At 33.8% G+C, this 21,747-nt stretch overlaps 1 protein-coding gene across 1 annotated transcript in view; it reads right to left on the reverse strand.

Moving 5' to 3' along the window:
• OLFM3 (olfactomedin 3) overlaps positions 1-21,747 on the reverse strand; it is a 200,448-nt gene that overhangs the window by 177,311 nt on the left and 1,390 nt on the right. The window lies entirely within an intron of this gene.

A 21,747-nucleotide genomic window follows, 5' to 3' on the forward strand; every position in this document is an offset into this window, starting at 1 on the left:
TAATGGGGAGCCAGTATGAAGTTATCAATAGATGTTCCACATCGGGATGTACTTTACAGATTAAAGTACTTTACAGACAAAAGCATGTGATTCTCCCTGTTCCACAGAAGCAGATTATTTCAGTGATCTAGATTAACTCCATATCCGTGTTTCTTCCAGGCAGTTACTATTTGGAGACAATTATGGGTGCAAATGTAGATATTGTCCCATAGTATTTGGATTAACATTTAAATTGGCACTGCAACGTAGTTACATAGTCCCATGGCCAGAAAGTAGTTGTTAGGCTAAATCACATGTATGCCTTAAATTTTTAAAATGAATTTTAGCTTATTATTTGTGTACTGAGGTTTTTATCTGTATGGAACCATAAGAAACAGCCTTTGGACATTAAAGAATGTCCAAAAGGAAACACTTTTTAAAAAAGTCTTATTTTGTTTTGTTTTTGAATTATGTCATTTTCCTATAGGTAGAGAAGTTCACAAAATAACTGAAATAATTTGCTTTGTTTCCTAAAGGAAACTTTTTTTTAAAAGATTTTATTTATTTATTTGACAGACAGATCACAAGTATGCAGAGAGGCAGGCAGAGAGAGAGGGGGAAGCAGGCTCCCAGCTGAGCAGAGAGCCTGATGTGGGGCTCGATCCCAGGACCCTGAGATCATGAGCTGAAGGCAGAGGCTTAACACACTGAGCCACCCAGATACCCCCTAAAAGAACTTTTTTTTAGGGGGTGGCTTTCTGATTTATATATAGCCAATCTTTTTTCCCCCCCAAAACTATCAATGTTTCTTGAGGATAAAAATAGCCCCATTTCAGTCAACAAAATGCCATTTGGAACTGTAAGTGACCATTGTCCCATTGTCACAGAAAAATTGAAACCACTTATTATTAATGCTTGTAACACAAATAACACAATGATTTCATTACAGATTGCTGTTTTCATACAGATGGAAATTATCAAAAAGAGATAAAAAAGTAAGAGAAAGGCAGCAGAATGTGACTCATTGCCTAGAAGATACACTCTTAAGGAAAAAAATATTTAGGAGAACATAAGAAACAATGGAATATGCATATACAGAGAGTTGTCAAAGGAGGGGAACACAATATATAACAATGACAAAGAGCATAAAAGAAAGCCATGTAGGAAGGAAAGTACAGGAGGAATGAGGGGCAAGATTTAAGAATTTGCTATAAGTTAACAAAAGAATAACTGCACTTTAGTGAACATTATTTCAATGGGGCATTTTAAACTCTTTGAAAAAGTAATAAGACAGACAGAAAAGGACATATGATTAAGAGAGAGAACTTCCCCAGACACTAGGACACAATGTGATTTGTAATTAGTGATATGTGTTTGTTTAGATTTTTCATTAGTCTTTTAAAATAAACTTACCTAATATATAATTAGGTAATTTCCAATTACTTTGTTTTATGGTTAAATCCCACTTATGGAACTCTGACCTGGTATGTGCAGGAGAATTAAATGTGTCCAGGTGGATTGTAGTGACCATCTGGTCATTGGATGGATGCCCAGGAGTGGACAGACTACTGCTGATTGTTAGCTGCACCCACTCCTTTTCTACTCTGTGAAATGCTCAGATGGAGAGGGCTTACATAAGGGTAACCTAAAAAGAGGTTACACATATATGTGTGTATTTTATATTTTATGAGTTACACACATAAAAGTACTAATACTAATAATATAATTAGCCATCAGGCTATAATTGGTAATAACATCTTTATTGTCCTTATCTTACTGTGTTTCAGATACTTCCAGGAAATATCTCGTGTACTTCCCCACAACAATCTTATGAGATATGTTTCACTTTACCCTGGATTTGTATATCAGTAAAATGAAGTTTATAGAGATTAATTTCTCAAGATTCCATAGCTAATAAGGAGAAACTCTTGATCAAATTCAATTCTATCTCATGAATTTTTAGCTACCATGCTATATTCCTTAACTAAAAAAAAAAAAAAAAAAAAAAATTGAAGGACTCCAAGAAGGATAACTTTTCCATCCTTCCCCTATTTATTGAGGATCTTAAAATCCTTTATACATTTATAAATACACTTACTTTGCCTAATGTAAAATACACTTTGATAAGAACTATATAATGAAGAAGAAGAAGCTATTGCAATATATATCTCTATTTCATGCACAGTCTGGCCTTCCATATTGGTATATTAAAACAACCTTCCCTGAATTATTTGCTCTTAACAATGCTTTCAATAAAATTTGGGTAATAGTAAACAAGAAATTTTACTCTCTAAAAATTTCAATGGTAGGTATACAAACTATGTTTTTTTGGGGGAGGGGGATTTTTTTTTATTTTTTTTTTATAAACATATAATATATTTTTATCCCCAGGGGTACAGGTCTGTGAATCGCCAGGTTTACACACTTCACAGCACTCACCATACAAACTATGTTTTAACAACTGTGTTAGTGGTAGAATTAACGTTCTTTATTAAAATGGAAGAGTCCAAAATGATTGGTAACTAAATAATATTCATTTGGGAGTTTTAATCAACCTTTTCCTCATTCTCAACATTCTCATTTTAACAGTTGGGAAAAGTTCTCAGATGATCCAATGACTGATTTTATTCTATTCTCACATCTTTAATGAATCTCTGAGTTGAGATATTTTATTTTGCTAAAGAGCTGGGCCACAGTTAACTGAAATTTAGATCTGTGTGTATTTCTCTTTTTCATGAACACGGACTATGATTCTAGACAAACACCAAATGGACATGCTTACAAAAAAGAGCATAGAAAATTGGAACAAGCTAAAATCACAGCATGTGGGGGGCCTGAATGAACATGTGCTTCGCAAAGATTTGTTGAAATGAGACACCATATATCCCAGCCCTGGAAGAGGCCTTAGGAGGCATTTGTTCAATTCTGTCTTACTTTATGCAAAAGCATTTCAATACAACAAGATTTGTTCAAGAGATGAGAGATGATCTGTAAACGAGTAAGGGTAGAACCTATAAAATTGCCTCCTTCTAATCGTCGTTTGTTAATACTATGGGAAATCATTGGTTATTATCTTTTTAAAAAAATAATTACAGTCGATTTATTCCCACAGACATAGCCTTTTCTATTGTGAAGGGTCTTTGTAAAATACTTTTTTTTTCTTTTGTTCTAAATATTAACATGTTCACACCACTCTTTCAAAAGATAATCTAAAAAAAAAAAAAAAAACCCACCAAAACTTCATGAGAATGGTGCCAGAAGTAGGTAGAGTTTCTGAAAAGAACAGATATCTTTTATTTTTTCACAAGATATATTGGAAATCATGTAAAATTGGATAAGGCGAACTGAATGAATAATGTCAGGTTACAGATTATTACATTAGTTAAGAAGTAGGACATACAGCACAGTTTTTTTGAACACTAATTACTGAAAAATAAGCTGCCGTTCATTTAGCACTTACTAAATGCTAAGCAGTGGACTTGGTGCTTCAAAATGCTATTTAACCTTCATGTAGTCCCATGAGGGAGGTATTATTTTCCCATTATAATACCAAGAAATACATGATTTACACAGAAGTAACATGCTTCAAGGAAGGCACATAATTTCTTATAATTTCAATCAAGAAATGATTTATTTACTGCAATTTCCCATCATTTGCATCATATAGTAACTATGATAGAGGTTAAAAATAGTGTTTTCGTTGCATAAAAGGAAAAAAAAGGCAGAAAAGCAAGGAAGGAGGGAAATAAGCTTTTTTATTATAAACAGAATTTTGATGGGGAATTTAAATCACCCGTGCTCATTTAATTGATAGGATAATTTGAAAGTGATCTCATCTATTTTTTCAATGAGTTCTAAAGCTTTCTATTAGGCAACAGTTCAAGTAAAATTTGTGGGACTAACTTAGATTATTATGTGAATTGGAAATAATCAAGCTGCATTTAAAAATATTTTATAATTCATGCTGTTGATTTATATAATTTATGTAATAAGTTTTGATGGTTGAAGTTTTACTTTAGTAGTTGGCAGATGAAACTTCCCCTTCTTTACACACAAGCACACACATGCACAAATACATCAGCACGTTTTAATTTTTCCATTTCCCGATTTTTATTTCAACATCGTTATATTACCTTACAATTCCTTTTATTCTATTACAATGTTACCTCATAGCAAGAAAACGAGAAGAATGACACATGGATCTTTTTTTTTCTTTTGCTTGCTTTAGTCACATAAAATTAAACTTAACATTTTTCTTCTGTTATGTTTGTTGGATAATTAGAAAGACATTGTATAATAGATTAAAAGACATATGTGAGCCATGTCTCCTTTAGACATATGGTAGAGCAGAAATAAATTGCTAAATATAACAAACTACAAATTTCTTTGCATTAATGTAGTACATTGAAATAAGATTTTATTTTGGTCTCAGGATTTGTGGAAGAAACAAAAGTGAACCCAGTTTTCTTGTATGTGTTTGGTGGGACTATTACAATATGTTCTCATGGAGGTGGGAAAATTGCTAATTGGATGACAGCCTCCATATCAGTCAGCAATACAACTTTCTTGTGTTGCTTTAAAAATGTTCCAAGGAAATTTTTAGGGCAGAGGTTTGGCGCAATAGGCTTAAAATATACAATCCCCCTGGCTGTCAGCTGTGCCCGTCTTTCCTGGTTATACCGTATCAACTTGGAAGACTCAGTGGTTGAGTCTTCCCTTGGGTATGCTATGACATCTAAGATAAATCTGGCCCAAAGTGTGGGGACAAGAAGTGATACATCTTTTCACTTTCTATAATACTCTGTGTTGAATGCCCTTCAACTAGTTTATGGCTTTGTACGTTTTCCACATCAAGAGAGATCTGAGCTAGCTAAACTTCTTCATAGACTCAGTGAAAAAATAACTAGTTCCTGGGGAAAACTCAGACTTGTCTTTCAATGTACATGAAAGATTCATTATCGATTTAATACAGACAGCAACACGTGAGAAACTCACAATCAATCATTAGTGACATTCCCTCATGTCTACTCTCTTCTCTGAAAATTTCTTCACCTTTTTACTTTTATTGAAATCTTGTTCTCCCCTGAGTGGACAGCTGCCTCTAAGGCACTCCCAAGCCCTTTGCCACACTCCTCTATCACAGCCTGACAGTGGAAAAGCTGTCCTTTTTGCTCCTAATTGCAGTTTTCAGGGCATTATTCTTTTCTTCTTTCTACCAATAACCCATCATCACTCTCAGCTGATGACCATGCTTTCTATTTCACTGAGAAGATGAAAGCAATTACAAGAGAGCTTCCATGTGTCTGCACTCCCCTATCTAAACCACAAAGAGCATTAGTACACATACTTTGTCTTCCCACCTGTTCCTATAGAAGAATTCTCTGTGATCCTATTTAAAACCATTCATGATTATTTGTGATTATTATCAGCATTACAACGTGGTGTTATTTCTTCCATTTTAGACTCAACAAAACCAAGCATGTCTGATACCATATCCTCCTCTAGGTTTACCCCATTTCTCTTCTCTTCATGGCAGAACTCCTCAGAAGTCTTATTTATATCTGTTTGTTATCTATAATTCTTCCTTTATGCTTTATTGAACCCATTAAGATGAGGACTTGTCACCATCAGTGTACTGAATCCATTTATCAATCTCACCAGCGATTCCATTTCTAAAGACGATTCATTTTTGAATTTCATATTACTTGGTCCAGTTGGAGCATATGAAAATTTAATTTAATCATTTTTTCTCCTTGAGACATTTCATTTACATTGTTTTCAGGACAGTATCTTCTCCAACTTTTCTTCCTGTTTCATAAATTCTCAGTCTCTATTATTAGTTTTCCCTCAGCTTTTTGCCTTTCAATATTTGAGGCATTAGTGTTCAGGCCACTTCTCTCACTGATCCCCTCCAGTTTTATGGGCTTGAGTACTATCTATGTATTAATGATTCTCAAAATGATATATGTAGTTGAGACCTCTCCACTGAGCTCTAAACACCAACTGCCTACTCAAAAACAACACTTGGATGTCTAATTGACATTTTTTTCATTTTATTTTTTTCAGTGTTCCAAATTCATTGTTTATGTACCACTCCCAGTGCTCCATGCAATACATGCCCTCCATAATACCCACCACCAGGCTTACCCAACCCCATAACCCCCTCCCCTCCAAAGCCATCAGTTTATAGACTCTGAGAATCTAATATGCATTTCAAACTTAGCAACTCTAAAATATAACTTCTGATCTCTTCTCCCAGTGGGTTTTGTATCTTGAGAGACTTATTTCTTTCCAAGTGCTCAAGCCAAAAAACTTCCATTGCCAATTTTCAACTCACTGAATAAATTCTGTTAGCTACCACCACTAATTTAATTTTTTATACCACCTGGTCTCTCTTCTTCCCTTATCACCAGAAGTAAAATAATATGTCACATCTGTGCTCAAAACACACAAGTATCTTCCCTTCCAACAGACTCCTTCAAACCACTTAGAGGAATCCACATGATCTTTCCCCTGCTAAACTGCTGATCTCATTTCCTGTTAGTTTCCTTTTTGTTCATTTCCCTTGTTCACTAGCCTCCTTGCCTTTTCTCAAACCTGCCACTTGTGTGCTTTTGCTTTTCTGAATTTGTACTTAATTTTTTTTTGGTCTTGGAACTCTTTTCTGCCAGATATTTACATGGCTTACTCCTTCACCTTCATGTCTCAGCTCAAGTATCAGGTTTATTGTGAGACCTATTTTGTCCCACTATTGTGGGACCTTATAACATGTCACTGCCTCTTACTTACTCTTCTTTGTTTTATTTTCCTTCCACATAGTGTATTATCACGTGACATACAATTTGCTTATTTGTTATTTTAGTTAGATTTTAAGCATTATGAGGGCAGAGACTTTTATTTCATTGGTCACTCCTATATCCTTAGATCCCAATTAATGCTAGGTATGTGGCAGACATTCTAAAAATGCATTGAAAATTTTGCACCATAAGTCCCTGGTGATGCGGTCGTGGCCGGCGCGACAAATCGACCAGGAATGTGAGGGTAAGAGGATGGTCAAAAGAAATTAAGAGACAAAGAGATGGGGGCAGGAGGGACGCTGAGGAGGATGTCCAACAGTGCCGATTTTATTCCACATCTTACAAGCATTTATAAGGCAGACCACAAGAGAAGGAGTAACCACAAGTTCCTATAACAAGTTTTACATTAACTACAAACAAATTTCGTGATGCCAGGTAGTCACGGCTAATGCCATTAGCTACTATTGATACAAGAAGTTACAATCAACCAGGGAGTGGATTATGGGAAGTACAGGAACTGCAAGGACCAACTAAGAATTTATGACCCTGACCACATTGTTCCCTTCTGTAGGGAGTATGTGTGGGAAGTCACGTAGGCGAGCACACGACACATAGCACAGACCCTTTATCAGTGCTACTCAACCTTTCCTGTCCGTAACCCTTTATTAAGGCATTTGGACTTAAAGGGAGACACAAGTCAGGGCCTGGTTTGGTCTTCGTCTCAAGCCTTATCGTGGCCTCCAACATGATGCAAATGTCATGTTATTGGTGTCTGGCTCCAAACTTCAAGAGCAGGCTTACCCTAGCCATTTGGTATTTTGTTGCAACGTGGCAACAAGTTTTACATTTTTTGAACTTTTCTTCTCCAACTTTTAACATTATGATGGGGATTTATTGTGTTTTTTGAATGAATAAAAAAAAAAGGAAAGGAATAAAATAAGAAGGAAGGAAGGAAAAGGAAAAAATAAAGATGAAAGAAATTCCAAGATGAAAAACCTTTGCAAGGTGAAAAAACCTGGTCAATAGAATTTGAATTCAGTATGCAACCTGACTAACAGTTTTAGGCAATGTCAAATTGCAAACCAATTTGACCAAGCCAGAATCATCTTATAACTAGATCAGAATATAGTAGAAGATCATTTGAGTGTAGAACTATCTTGACAACAGACTTATTCTAAGAAGATTTATAATAGTTTTAATTATTTTGTAATAATAATTTTCATGTATGATGGTGGTGATGTAGTCCACAATGTGCAAGGAATCTCCATTCACAGTTCATAGGGGAGCTTAATCAGCATGATATGGCTGAGGCAGGGACAGACAATCACCATGAAGTCATAGAGATCTTGGGGTAAGATGTGTTGGGGTTCTTCTCAGTAACTTAACATTTTGAGAATTAAAATAGGTAGATAGAGATGAGATTGGATAGAAAGAGATAAAATAGAGACACCTAGACATATAACCATATATATATATATATATATATATATACATTTTTAATGTTATTATGTTAGGTAATTTTATGTGTCAAGTTGACTAAACCATGGTGTGCCCCGATATTTGGTTAAGCATTACCTTGAATATCTCTGTGACAGTGTTTCTGGATGACAGTTGAAAATCGGTATACTAAGTAAAGCAGATTCCTCTCCTTAATGTAGGTGGGCCTCACCCAAACAGTTGGCATCCTGAATAGAAATAAAGGACTTAGTAAAAGAAGATTTCTGCCTAACTGCCTTTGAGTTGGGACATTGATTTTCTTTCCCCTATCTTTGAACTCCAACGGAAACACGGGCTCTTTCTAGGTCTTGAGCTTATAGGCTTTTGGATTGGATTGACACCATAGGCTTTTCTGGGTCTTCACCTGGCTGACTGCAGGTCTGGGGAAATATTCATTGCATGAGCCAATTCTTCATCATCAATATTTTTATATATTATGTATGATATATATTCATATGTGTGTGTGTATATATATATACACACACACACACATGAGTGCACACATAGACATACACACACCCCTACACATCCTGTTGATTTTGTTTCTCTGTATAACTCTAACTACAATAATACAACTACATTGTGTTTTATTTCTTTGTTTTGGGTTAAGGTAATTAAAGGCTAGAAATATGTTTAAATCTGGTATAGGTCAAATCTTGGACACTTTAGGTAATCATTTTTCTACCATTTTAATGCTACCAATAGCTCTCTTTTTCATCAACTTCACCTACTTCTCATAAAATTAGTAGTAAAAGAACTCAAATCATGTTGAAAGCTCTAAAGTGTTTCACATGCTTTTTTATATCTCTGTGACTTCATATGAGTTGCCTTTTAATGGAAGCTCCTTTCTTCCTTCATTGTCTTGCTGATCTTCCTTTAAGCATCACTCCCCACAGGAAATTTTTTCTTAGGCCTAGCCTGCTATAGATGTTCATTCTCTATCCTTGACTTGTGTCAGATGCAAGTATCTGTTATAGGACATATGTAATACTATAATTAATATATCTGATTGAGTTCTCTGGTAGAAAACATTAAGGGCTTTTTGAGAGTAGTAACTATATACCTTTTAAAAAGTATTTTATCTACAATTCCTACAATATTGCCAGGCATGAGTATTTGTTGAAAAATTTATCCTAATATGAATGTAATATAAATATAACATGTATTAGTTAAGATCATTGAGCATAATTAATTTCTGGACTAACTGTTTTCTTCACTTTGTATATTTTCCTAAAGCTAAATCCAAATCCCAATTATTTAAAATTAAATAAGCAAATTCAACAACACAATTTTCTTTTTCAACTGCACACTTGCTTATACGTTGTGGAATATCATTAAACAATCATCATGTTTGACCATGCCTTTATTGTGTTACATGCATTGGTTCTCTAAACAAAATTGCTTTCATCTGAAGACATACAAGTGCCTTTGTTAGATCAAATTTGACTGATGAAAAGTGTTATTTGATGAAAAGGAGGAGTTGTCTTCATCATTTTACTAAATCATTTGTAGACAATTTATTTGCATTTTCACCGTAGATGACAAATCCAGTATAAAGAATGTGGCATCAAATGCTTTTAAGATCCTGGGTTGGCAAAGAAATGAAAAGACAACCACTTAATTCTTAGATTGAGAGTGAGATTCTATAGGCAGATTTTACCTAACAACAACTGAAAGACTCACTTGTATCTTATAAATGTCAAGCTAGGGAAAATGGTTATCTATCATGTAATTAAATTTAGGTTATGTATAATCTGATTAGTCTTCTTTTTAAACAATTTTTCATTTCTATATTATCTAACTTTACTTTTTAGAACTCCCTGTAATTTTACATCTATTGTTTCTCTAATGTTAATATTCACAAGCACAGACTGTAGCGTTATTTGGCTGACTTACGTTTCATGCTTACATAGTAATTACTGTCATCTAGAATCATGTATTAGTTTCCTATCGCTACTATAAGGCATTACCCTAAACTTAGTGGTTTAAAACAACACAAGTTTGGTGTCCTACAGTTCTAGAGGGCAGAGATATGAAGTTCTCTGAGGTTAAAACTGAAGTGTTAACAAGGCTATATTCCTTGCTGGAGTCTGTAGAGAGGCATCCATTTTCTTGGCTGTCCAGCTTCTAGAGGCAGCCCACATTCCTTGGCTTTTGGCCCCTTCTTCTATCTTTAAAGTGACTCCCTCCAGTCTCTGTTCTGTCATCCTCTCTCCTTTTTCTGATTCTAAGCATCCAGCCATCCTCTTATAAGGTCCTTTTTATTACATTGGGTCCATCAGAAAATCTAGGACAATGTTCCCATCTCAGAATTTTTAATTTAGTCACATTTGGCCGAGTAGGGTAACAAACATATTTACAGTTTCTGGGGATTAGGATGTGAACATCATTGGGGAGGACATTATTCTGTCTACCACTGTCCATATGCATTTTTTGTACTGTTTTTAGGCAAATAATGAATCATAATTCAGTAACAGAAAATATCACTGGAAGTCATAACTTAATTTAAAAAGAAACTTTGTAATTATTTTTTGATTAAAAATAATCCAGTCCCTTGACTATTGTCCCTGAATACTGTCCCACTCCCCAATAATAAAAACATATGGATAGAAGCTTGCTAACCATTCTTTAGTTATGTCATGGAGGTTATTCCTTTATGCAAAAATAAAATAGGTGGTCTCTCTATTTCTTGTAACCCTTAGAGTCTCTTTTAACTACTGTCAGATAAAGAAACACAATGTCCTTCACTCATTTGTTTTTCACTGAATCTTCAAAAGCTAATAACAAGGAAGGATACAAAATAAAGATTAAATATTCTGTAATGCTTGAGATGTGAAATGAGCTTATATATGTTACATTTATTTTGGTGTCACTGTGTATATGACTAAATTACCATGATTTTCTTGATGACAGATGATATTAACTTTGATTTTCAGAAGTAAAGTAAAAGAGACCTAGGTTTTACCCTTAATTTTCAAAATTTGAGAGTCTGTGAGCAGAAGGAAGGATGAAAGAATGATGAGCTACATTTATAAGATATGACTATGTCCCATTTTAGGAGGACCCACCCATAAAAAAAGAGCATTTTGCTCAGCATCTTCATTTTGTACATGAGGAAATGGAAACCAAAAAAAATTTAATGAGTTGTCCAAAGCTATACAACTAGACAGTTGCAAAACTGGTATTAGGCCCCAGCTTTTTAAATTCCTAATTTGGTACACTATCTATAACACTGTGAAATTTCCAATTTCCTAATTATTATGTAACTTGCTTTGATTTGGTATGGTTCTTCTCTTCCTTTATTTTCATTTTATATGTTAAATTAATATTAATTAGGTTGAGTCCCTTGAGGGGTATCTTTTCCAAAAGAAATGATTACAAATGGACAAAATACGATCACCTTTCTATTGCCTCTCTCTTTGCAAAGGTAAGCTGCAAGAAAGAAAAAGGAAATAAGGATGTTTTCATTGCCTTTTCCTCCCATTTTTTTAACTAAGAGATATTAAAGATAAATTGAACTCAATTAGAGACTTTGTTCTAAAAGTGAATGCTAACAGTAAGAAAATGGTAACCAGTTCTCATATTAATGAATGCAATCATTCTGTGCGGGGGTGCAGTAAACCACTTGAAATAATTCGAATGCATGTTGGCAGATGAACACACCATCTGTAAAAGCCTCAGTCTATGCTAGTGTGTAAACAAATACTCCTCCCCTCTCAACCCTTCTTTTCTTTCAGCTATATGAGTGTATCCACCTCTTTGCCACATATAAGCTCATTTATAATTTTATCACTTCTTACAGTCTTATTCCATTCCAAATATTTAAAGTTGGAGTTTTTAATTGCTTTAACTGACAGGAAAGTCATGGTGCTTTGGAACAAATAAGGGCACCATGTGTAAATTATTGATTGATCCCGTCCACTTGATTCCTTACTCTCACATATCTTATGCCCAGTTTTGAGTTATATTACAATAGCTACTTTTTTGGCATGAGCTTCATAAGTCTCTATACATTTCCTCCTGCTTATCCCTAGAGGGCTTTAAGGTATATGCAATCAAACTAGAATTATTTTATTCTCTGACTTTGTCTAGCATTCAGCTTTCTGTAAAGAGTAGAATATATCTGTAGCACAATATAAATAATAAATGGTAAGTATAATCAAAAGTCTTCAGTGGGTCTTGAGCCAGATAATATTTCTGTTTATTTAGTACTACAGTGATACACACTAAGATATAGTTATCATGCCACAAAACGTATGTAGGTGTAAAAATACTTACCATTGGTACTAATTCCAGATAAACAATTCCCTAAGCATCCATAGACATAGATCATTCCCAGAAGTGTTATTGTCTTTTTTAAGTTAATATTTCACCCATGACATTTTGGTGCAGTGAATCAACATTTCCAATACTGATTCTCTATTTGAAGAAATCCTGCCATCTGGAATTGGTCCCTCTAGTAATGCTATTTAAATCATCATGGGATAATGCTTCTTAATCACCTTCAACTTAGTTGAAAAAATAAAAAAGATCATCTATTCAATTTATGCACTCCCTTTGGGGTTATCTAGGTAGCTGTTTGTTTGTGCTGTTAGGACAGTTTATTACTGACATTTCTTTCCAGAGCATTTGAGCCTACAAAGTTAATCATAAAAATATTGAATTTTCTGATGATATTTAGAAGTTAAAATTCAGATGATTTTTTTTCTATTTTTAAAGATTTTGTTTATTTACTTGAGAGAGAGAGATAGCAAGAGAGAGAGAGCATACAAGCAGCGGGGACGGGGAGAAGCAGGCTCCCCTCTGATCTGGGAGCCTAACAAGGGGCTCAATCCCAGGACCCTGGGACCATGACCTGAGCTGAAGACAGACGCTTAACAACTAAGACACCCAGGCGCCCCTCAGATGATTTTTTTAACTCCACTCTACCTATATTTGCTCTTAATCATTTAATATTGTTCTGTATCATGGCATTGTGCTCATTTAATAATGTAGTACAAATATAGAGGCAATATTACTTTTCTTTATATGGTACTATTATAAGAACGTGTAGTAAGAGAATAATTTTAAGAGAATATTTTATATTCTTAAAAAAATAATGGAGTCCCTACAAAGAGATGGAGAAATATTTATCAGGTAAGGCTAAGACATTACATAAAATAAAGTAGTCAAGACGTGGGTACACATTGATAAACTCTTCAGACTTACAAACCTATGCAAATAAAATGGATGCTTATACACACACCAAGAAATAAGAGGACGTGCTAACATTACTACCAAGTATCAGGAAACACAGTAGGTAATTCTTAAGAGTATTAAGGTTGTTGTATCCCAGAGAGCTATGAAAAGTCAAAAATAGCACTAAAGATGGTAAGGTAGGACAGGAAATTAATCAAAAATTTAAAAAGACATAATCTTGCTGCATCCTTTAAGATAAATAACCAGATATAAGTGGTCTAAGCCCTTGAAAAGATTCTTAAAATTTACTTTCCTGCCCCTAATATCTTTTCTAGTGGGAGCGTGGACTCTAAACACATATTATATTTAACCCAGGATTTTGAGTTTTTTAAGTGTTCCTTGACTTAATTTTTCCTTCATCTATAAATTTGTTCATTCAACAAATACTTGTTAAATATTTTACCTGAATAGATACCATACAAGTCACTAGATGGGAAAAGATAAGATAATGACTAAGACAGGGTCTGACCTCAGCTACCTTACAATTTATTCAGGGAGACATAATACAATAAATAACCAGCTGGGGGAAAAAAAAAGTGGAAAGTGTACTAAAAGTGATTAGAAATAGAGTGCAATAGAGGAGAGCAAATTTGGGGGGAAAAAATCCAACTCAGTCTGTGTTCACTGAACACCTATTCTATTTCAGAGACAGTGTAATGGCTATAAATGCAAAGATGAATAAAACATGATTCTTTTCTTTTAGGAGTTCTTAGTTTTTCAGGATTACCTCTTCTTCTGGGGTATGAGGAGTGTTAGGGCAGGATGTATGGAAGAAGTGACATTTGAGTTTCATCTTAAAATATAGGTAAAATTTTGACATATGGAGATGAGGGAAAGAGCTTTCCAAAGAGAGGCGAAAGGAGGAACACAACAGCATCTGTGATCCTCTTTCTGAACTTATTTTTATTCTCCTGAAGGCTTGTTATAAGAATGACGGAAGGTATAGCCTTATGATATATACTTTATACTTTAGAACACTTGTTTTTTAAAACATAAAAAAATAAATGTTTTTAGAAAACTGTACTTTTAATTCCAAGAATATTTTTGAATATTTTTATTAGTAACATTCAAATTAATGGCACTCTTGATAGAGATGTTCTTATACAGTTCCTATATTTTTGGACCCCCCCTTCCCAAAAGGCTTTGCCACCTCTTATAGCAAGTAACAGAAATAAGTTAAATCTCACTAAATGATGGTGTGCAAATATTTCTGAAATAATACATTTCTTAAATATTAATTTTTCTTGATTAGAGTCTATCCTAAAAATTATATAGTTATCTATTTTTACCCTTTTTATTATTTACATCAGTTGAACTGAGAAAGGAAAGAATGAATTCATGAGTTACTCAGGTGGACTTGCTTTTGGATGAATAACATTAGAAGAAGTATTATTAAGTGGCTAATTAAGGGTTAGGTCTTTTCAAGCACTTTGTAAAAGTCTCTGTTAAAAAGAGCAAGAAACCCAGTATTAACAAAGGGATGAGGAAAGCAATCCGGGAGATAAGAGCAGAGAAATTGTGTTCATAAAGCTGTCAGTTCTTCATGACTGCTATGTTCTTGACATTTATGTCCTTCCTACCTGCCTAAATTGTTGATATCCCAATACCCAATGTGATGGTTTTAGGAGGTGGGGGCTTTGGGAAGTGATTAGGTCATCAAGGGGAGCCTTCACTGAATGAGATTAGTGCCCTTCTAGAAAGACTCTTCAGAGCTCCGTAGCCCCTATTACATGTGAGAGCACAATGAGAGGGAACCAGCTATGAACCAGGAAAAGGACCATTTCCAAAACTTGATCATGCTGGTGCCTTGATCCTGGACTTCCCAAACTTCAGAATTGTGAGCAATATTTTTCTGTTGTTAACCCAGTCTGTGGTATTTTGTTATTGCAGCCTGAATGGACCAAGACAATGACCTTCTGCCCTGAACATATTTAGATGGAGTAACTTGAGAAAATCCCTTTCTAAATCTTCTTTCTTTAATATTTTTAAATCATAGAGAGGATTTAACTACTTAATAGGGGTGACTGTGTGGCTCAAGTGGTTAAGCATCTGCCTTTGGCTCAGGTCATGATCCCAGGGTCCTGGGATCGAGCCCCTCATTGGGCTCCTTACTCAGTAAGGAATTGGCTTCTCCCTCTCCCTCTGCCTGTGGCTCTGCCTGCTTGTGCTTTCTCTTTCTGTCCAATAAATAAATAAATAAATAAATAAATAAATAAATAAAATCTTAAAAAAAAAATAAACTGCTTTATCATTGGTATACTTTGCAAAGACACAAGAAGCCTACACTTTTCATCTGGTCCAGAAAGCAATTTTATCTGTTGATAGATCTTTGTTTAAATATATCCATCCTCTCTGTGATACACTCTCCATGATTAGTTTAAAAGCTCTTTTCTGGTTGTAGTTTGGCTTTGATATTATGGAACCACTCTGCATGTCTTGTATTTTTCTTTTCTAACAAATTTGTAAGCGGGGCCTTTTGGGCTATAAGTATGATGTAAATTTTCAAGGTGATATTTTGAAATTGGAGCTTTGACCAAAACTATGGGCTGATTCTGAGAAATTCTGCTGATCACATAGAAATATGACATTCACTTTTCTGAAAGCTGAGAAGAAGGAATAGCAAAGAAAAAAAGGTAATGAAAGGCCCTTTTCTGCTACGATCTTAGCATATGATACAAAACAGACTTTAGATCTGGTTATAGATTGACTGGTATTATGAAATATTTATATAAAAACTTATGGATTTATATATAAATGATTTATAGGTATAAGTGACATATATACAATTATATATATAATTAATAATGGTATGAACTATTGCTATTCCATCTAGTCCATAGCTAAGAAAAGTGAGCTTTAGAGAGATAACTGTCTTACGGAAATGTTACACAGTTAGGCCTTAAAATCATGTTAGGCCTTAAAGCCATGATTTCATGTCCAGTTTGCCTTCTTATGTTGAATTAATTTGGTATACAATTTAAAAATTATATCAGAGAATTACCATGATAATACTAGTTTCATAGAAAGTCTCCTTCAAGATTTTTAATTGGTAGGTGGCATAGACTGAGTAAATGGATGACTAATTTCAAGATCATATTTTGGGTTTAAACCTGGGATCTAGGTAGTAAATGTTTAGATAATTTTTGATGTTACTTTAATATATTAATGCCACTATGAAATCATCTGTTCATATACATACACATATACATATTCACCTAAATGCTCAGATGATCCAAAGACCCACGGTCATCTCATCCAACCTACAAAGACAGCTGTCTGGTTTTGTATCTCCTCTATTAATTTCACTGATGCCAATTTATTTAAAGTAAAATGTGACTACTTAACACTTCAGTAAATCAAATGCCAAGTCTTAGCTTTATCCAGTCTCATTTTTTTCTTTATATATTTTGTTAGTACAAAAATTGAAGTTTTGTAATGATTGCAAGTCCAAAATCCTTAAAGATGTTCCTGCTTGGGAAGAGTCAGCAAAGATAAGCAGGACCTTTTACAATTAGCCCTCCCAAATACCTCCGACATCTCATCACACTAGCAATTCCCTTCATGTGAGAAATAAGTTCTTGCTTTTCACTAGAGAATTTTTCATTTAATAAAAGACTTAGAGATGAAGCAAGAAACATGTTGGTTTTCAGATCCACTCCACACTTTGTTGGGTGAGTAACGTTTGATGGGTAAATGAATAAACCCGGGTACATGAATCATGTATGGGGAGATAAGAGGGAAGGAGAAGATGATTCGTGAGGAAGTAGAAAACCTAAGGCTTTATTGAATGCCGAACACAGAAGAGGAAGACTTCATGATATTATCTAGGTAGGCTGATCCCCTGATGTCCCATGATCTTAGATCTTAGATCTCATGATCTTAGATCACATGATCTCATGATCTTAGAAGCTATACCCTACAAAATGATTTGCTAATTTTTCATGAATGATCAAATATGATTAAATAAAGTATCATAGTCTGTGGGCTGCTGTAACGAAGTTCTCCACTGAGTGGCTTATAAACAGATATTTATTTCTCACAATTCTGGAGGCTGGAAGTTTAAGCTCTGGGTGCCAGCATGTTCAGGCAGGGATCCTCTTCCAGTTTGTAGACTTCTGTTTGTATCCTCACATGATGGAAAGAATGAGCTTTTTCTCTGTGGCCTCATATCAGGGTACAAATCTCATTTGTGAAGGCTCCATCTTCAGGACCTAATTACCTCCCCAAAGCTTCAGGGCTTAGTACCCTCACTTTGGGTACTAATATATGAATTTCAATATATGAATGGGGTTGGGAGGGCTGGGGACCCACAAACATGCAAAGCATAGCTTGGGGTCTCCTAGAGTTTAACAAAGAACTTTTAAGAACATGTAGGCTTCATATTTTATAGGTGAGATCACAGCTTCCTCAGTGTCATCCTCATACACACATACACACATACATACATACACACACACACACATACATCTATACATACATACACAATGCATATATACATATATATATATATACATATACATATATATACACACACACATACACACACACATATGTATAGTGGCAAAAGGGGGGTGGAGAATAAAGGACCCTGCATCCTACTATGCTTCTCACTTTTGTGCCACTTTCTGTCCCAACAGGGAACCTATCAATCATCCCAATAGTCATTTTTAAAGAGAGTAATTGCAAAATTACATGGGATAGAATTTTAAAAGAAAAATAAATGAAAATAGTACAAATTTAACCTTTTCAAATTGCCAAGAGAGTGAGAAGGAATATTTACTTTCTCTAAAATAAGAATTCAATTGGTTTAAGGAGAATGGGATAAAATCAGAGTAAGAAAGTAATTTGTTCCTTCAAAACATGGATGGGTTGGGTTGAACTTTTCACTTTTTACCGTATCAGGGTTTATGGGTGTGTGATTACAGGTTTTGTCAAATGCCATCGATCTATATTTTCTGTGCTAATTTGAGTTGGTCCTGTTGTATAGACGGTGTGTCTGGCATAGGAGATACAGGAGAAGATAGATTTTTAAAGTGAATTTTACAACAAATTTATCTCAGCTTTTTTCCCTTGCTGCTTTTGCTTTTTATTAATTTCATTTAAAAGTTGAAAGAACAAGAACTTCAGGTTTATGTACAAAAGCCACCATAGCCAATTTAGGTCCTTAATAATTTTCTTTAGCAATACCAAAATGCAAAGGCATGTATACCTGGTGAATTACATTATGAAGCATTAAAAATATAATGATTGAAATTCTCTTGTTTTCCATCATCTTTATGTGGCTTTAAAGCAACTGTCTTATTTAATGCAAGAATTCTAATTAGCTGGGCTGTTTTGGACAGAAAGAACAGTTTGGTGTTAGACATAATTGCTGAATCACTGTTACATTTTATTATGTTTGTGGTGTGAGCAAGTAGCATGGTGATAAGTTCTTCAATATATTTCTAGGTAAGAAGATAGTGAATGTTTTCTTCATCTAAGTGTGCTAGGGCATTTTTCAATCTATTTATCCCAGAGGTACAACTACCTTAAAGTTCAACAGTCACCCCAATGTGTGTCTATGCCTATGTCACTGCTTTTTAACTATTCCCCAAGTATCTGACTCTGGTATAAATGTTCTGTTTAGAACCTGCACAGCCACATTTATTTCTTCCTTTCTTCCTGTTTCAGCACTGCAGAGCAAAGAAATTCATGGTTCTGATTCACAGGAATTACTATTTTGTTATAATGTTCGAATAATGGTCTGCTAAAAATCTTCTTGTAAAAGAAAAAGAGGTTCACTCTCCTAATATCAAGGTCATTACTGAACTCAGTGTGTTTAGTTTAAAAGCACAGAGATGCCATCTAGCAGTCATTCTCAGGAATTTCTAGCACTGGAATATTCCTTTCTCCATAGAAGTAAGCAATAATTGAATTCCTACAAGCTTTCAGGTTTTTAAAAATTTACTTATTAAATGATTGATGGTTTGGCACATTGCCTGTAATTCAGGCACTCCATTACAAATAAAATTAATTTCTCTTAAAATAGGTAAAGTAATATACCTATAAGTTTTTCTAAATGAAACTAGAAACTTGTTAATAAGATTTTAATTAAGAAAACATAGTTCTCATAATTTTCTGAGAGGAAAATTGATAACCTGTCTATAAAAAATTACAAATAATTAATTAATGGTGAATTGCCTTTCTTTGCTGAAAGAAAATACTAATTTTGCCAATTTTCTGATACATCAAATGAGAGAAAAGAAAGTGAGTACATGCTGAAAGTAAGTCCATTCTATAAATATAAAAGTTTGGGGATTTTTTTTTTTTTAATTTAAAAATAAAATTCTCTTTCAAGTAACTTATTTTACCATAAGATGGCGATACTTAAGTACTTTATAAATCATCATATAAGATCTGGAAGTTTCAATCTTAGGAAAAATGATCATGAACATAAACATTATCTAGTCTTTCATGAAATGGAATTGGCACTGTTATTAGAAAGCCTTATTGTTTTTAGATTAATTAATATGCAATGATCACTAGGGTTTCGATTTCTAATATTTGATCCATGTGGCAATCCTATACCTGAAAAAAAAAAAAAGAAACCTATTCTTAAGAGCTCTCCTATTTTGCCAATTTGTGGGTCTCCATGTGTGATTATACATATATATTTACTATAAAGAAAGTGTAACAATATAGAAGAATATTTGAATGCATTTATTTAAACATGTGATTATGAAATATATCAGTTCTAGCAAATTAGTATATTAAAAAATATCAACTGTTTAGAATTTCTGTATATTTAACTGTCATCAGTTAATTATTACTTATTGTCCAAGAACTGTGGTCTTATACATTTCTGTATCATTGGATTTTTATTTCAATTTCATCACACATAATTTGCATTATGAATGCTAATTTTATTACCTAAATCCTTAAGTAGTTCATGCAGTAACAAATAAAATTTGTGAAAATTTCTAGTTCATAACCTAATTGACAATTATTTTGAGAATTCATTGGTACCATTTATGATTTGGTTGGGAGGGATACTTATAGTTTGGTGATCAATAACAGCTTGCTAAAACAGTAGCTTTTATTAACTTTTTTAAAGCAATATTTTGTCTACTAGCCCCAAAAGTTTTTAGACATTAAAATCATTTGCTCTGAACCTTTTAATATTTTCTATAATGTCATATATGGTGTAGAACAAAATATCATCTCTTGTTTACACACTGTATTGCAGTATCTAGAATCTGAAAAGGACAATTTGAAAAGCTCATGTTTGTGTTTTCCTTTCCTGGATTTCTCAGCTTGCTTGTACTAAACAGCCCCACTACATCAAAAGAAAAGTTATATATAGTTGAATACACAGACATAAACTTCTTAATACTAGAAAAGATCATATTAACTAAAATGGGTCATTGGTGAATTTAACAGCTCTTTTATTTAATAGCTCTTTTTTGTTTATATATATCTAATTTGGGAAGGAGTGGGGTTCAAGAATTCAAAAAGGTGTTCAGACACTAAACATACCAGACAAATCACATCACACATGCAGTTCCTGGTAAAGCTCTACATTTCTGAATTCATTTTAAAGAATGAATCTCACTTTAAGTGATTTTTTTTTCCTACAGTAACTCAGTAATTGGCTTTGCTTTAAAAAACTATTTTATCAAGAATATTCCAAAAAAGATATATAATTGCATATGTTCAAAAGTGGTAACCAATAGAGTATAATGAGAGTGGCAGTAGGATGTGTCACTATAAATCCAGAGACAAAAAGAAAAAAAAATTAAAAATATAAAAACAAAGTCAACACTTTTTACCTGGATGTAAAGCTACCCCTTAGTGTATAAAATGCTCTACTAAGATCATTAAGGTGGAGATTTCACAGTGACAATATCAGCCTAACCGTACCTTTAAAATAAAATTATTCTCATCAGGTCTCTCTAAATATGAAAACTGCAAAGAAATAACTACAAATACATATGATATGACTCTAAGTTTTCACTGTATACTATATTCAGCCTAGAAATATTCAGTCAACCATAATACTAGATTATTCTTGGTTACATATTAGTTCTATACAATTAGGAAAAGAAACTTCATTTTTCTACACCACACAGATAATGTTAAGCTTTAAAAATAACTTTACAATATTTTCAAATGCAGCTTTATATGGTTTTGTAACATGGTATCATTTTTTTTTCTGTATTGTCCAAGTGCTCTTGACAAGCTAAATAAGTAAAATTAT

Source organism: Lontra canadensis, unplaced genomic scaffold (genome assembly GCF_010015895.1).
Source record: "Lontra canadensis isolate GAN:19392208 unplaced genomic scaffold, GSC_riverotter_1.0 scaffold33, whole genome shotgun sequence".
In the NCBI taxonomy this organism is placed as follows: domain Eukaryota; kingdom Metazoa; phylum Chordata; class Mammalia; order Carnivora; family Mustelidae; genus Lontra; species Lontra canadensis.